Below are 2,759 nucleotides of genomic sequence, written 5' to 3'. Positions count from 1 at the left end.
AAAATAAGTATAAGATATTGCCACTATACTTGAACAGTTTGCTTCAGATTGTGCCATTGCTAATTTTTATAATGAGCTGAGGAACATCATTTAATTTCTTTAGTAATCCATGCTGCTCAAGGATGCATATAGTGTTTAACAGAGCTCGTAATGTACCTTCAGGGTTAAAGTGTCCCAAGACTGAAAAGCTGGGGACATGTCACTATCTCTCTCCTTGGTGATAGATCCTGCACTTCAGTACCCCCCGTCCAGCCCCTCCATGGGTAAATGGCAGCTACATTCATTTCATTAACTTGTGGGTTATAAGTTAATTTAGGGGGAAATGCTATTATAGATTTGGATGAGTTCCATTAAACTCCATTAAAACTTTGACTGTGGGATGCTTTAAAAGAGCTTCAAAGTCAGTCAATCAAAAGATTGATGGAGTATATAGAATGGAGCATTAAATGGAATATTTGATATGAACTATTAAATCTTTCAAAGAAATTCATGGGCAGCTCTCTGAATACTTTTTTTCTAATTTTAGATAGCGATGTTGGTGGTATCCTAGTGTGTGCATCTGTGTTAGCATATGTGGATTAAAATAGTACAAGATACATCACTGCGTTTTCTTTTTTGAATGTAATGTATTTGCACTAGTTAGTAGTGCCTACCAGTGTTAAGGAAGGAAGATGTTTAAGTGTCTTTAAAGTCATAAATACATGTCACATCAAAAGGGAATTAAGATGTGTTGGTTTCCAAGAAATTGCCACAAGCATTTAATCATATTATACTTACTCAATATTATCTTTGAGGTAAATTGTACTTTGTTTTTTCCCCATTTTACAATTGAGAAACCTGAGACTGCTAAGTTTATTCAAATTATTCAAATTGCTAAGTTATTCAAATTCAACATAACTTAGCAAAAGCAGCATTTTGATGTGGATATACTTTGTGCTAAACCCCAAGAATAGAGCAGCTGCCATGGATTTAATATACCAGGCTGTTTCTGGACAGTAATTATTATGATAATTTTATTTCAGTCCTTATAATGTGTTAACAGTTAAATATGAGTAGATAAATATGAACAGTGAATTCATGCATCTCTTACGGATATCATTCCAATAAAAATGTAATTTAACCATGAATAGTACATAAAAGAGAAATAAGGAGATAATGTCTATTGGTATAATCTTGAAAAGATTCACAATATTTAAAAAATGTATTTCTTTCAAGTGTGGAGGAACCAGATTGCATCCTAGGGGTTTCCTAATTTTCTCCTAAGTCCACAGTGCATAACCAATATCTGGCTGTCCATTATAATCATTTATTTTGTATAAAGCCCAAGTTGACCTACATGGCGTGATCACAATATACACTGCATACTTCAATTAAAATAATTTATTACAGTAACAGACACACTGGTATTAAGTCACTTCAGATTGTGCCTCTACTTCCAACTCACTGTTCCCATTATTCCGTTAATTTTCAGAAGCAGCTCTGATGTCCATTTCTGTGTCCTTACCAGGTGAGACTGAGAATACAATGGCTGCTGCTACCACCTACCATTGTACAAAAACTAGGGCTTGGCTTGAACATACACTACTTGTTCTGATGCACCTTACTCTGTGGATCTGCAAACAAACTACTTCCAGATCCTCTTCTTAGTCAAAATGAAATGGAAGGTAAATGCTTGGAATCTTCTCAGAATGCCAAGGCAGTCAGGAGGGTGCAGTTTGAAGAACTGCTTCGCAAAATGGTAAGAATTATGGGATAAGTTTGTTCAAAGTGACAGTATTTTGAAGGAGAATATTGTCAAGCCAATTTTTTTTCTCTAATTTTTTTTTAAATTTCGCTGTATTTTTGGATCATGCATCCTATGATTTGTTTCAATTTTATCTTTCTCACAAAACTTTGGACAAACATTATTAGGAATGATGAGTTTTGTTTTTGAGATGTGATAAAGACAAAGCTAAAGAATGCATAATAAAACAAAATTTCCACTGTAATTCCTCCAAAAATTTGCATATATTAGAACATGATCTTTATTTCCATTTGGGTGAATGCTTGTAGTTGCTCAGAATGCAAACTTCACAAAGTCATTGATTTATAAAGATAGGTCTTATTATTCTCACTTGTGGAACCTAATATGGGTCACATTATTTTACTCCAAAGGGTGTCGCAAATTCTGTAGTTTAATTCTTTCATCTGGATTCCATAAATCTGAAGTGCCCACAGATTTATGAGCCTATGACTCAGGCAGGACAATTGTAAACACTTGGCCAGAAGATGCTTTGCATCACTGTTATTCCCAGCTCATCTAAAGGAACCTGGTCAAATAGGACAGGTGAATATTTAATATTATTATTGTTTTAAATTTTATGTATTTTTCAGAGTCTCACTATGCAGCTCAGATTTGTAGTGATCCTCCGCTTTTCAGCCTCCCCAGCACTGGGATTACAGGCATGTGCCATTACGCCCAGTCTCGGTGGCCAGCTCAGTTCCCCTGGAGTGGGGTCAGCGTGAGGAAAAAGTGGTGCCAGGGATTGAACCCAGTCCCTGCACTTGCCTAGGCAGGAGCTCAGACCACTGAACTATCTCAATAGCCCGAATATTTGATATTCTTTGCCACATTTCAATAAGAATGAAACAGATTCCTTCTTTCTGAAGGATACCTAAATGACTTCATCACGTAAGTAATTATAGTTCATTAGAAAACAAACACCAATGTTGTCATCTAAGCTGAAAGAATAAAATATGAATATTTTTAAGGAGCTACA

This window comes from Octodon degus, unplaced genomic scaffold (genome assembly GCF_000260255.1).
Source record: "Octodon degus isolate 3935 unplaced genomic scaffold, OctDeg1.0 scaffold00106, whole genome shotgun sequence".
Taxonomy (NCBI): Eukaryota; Metazoa; Chordata; class Mammalia; order Rodentia; family Octodontidae; genus Octodon; species Octodon degus.
The sequence above is the reverse complement of the archived record's forward strand: the minus strand, read 5'-3'. Positions refer to the sequence as shown.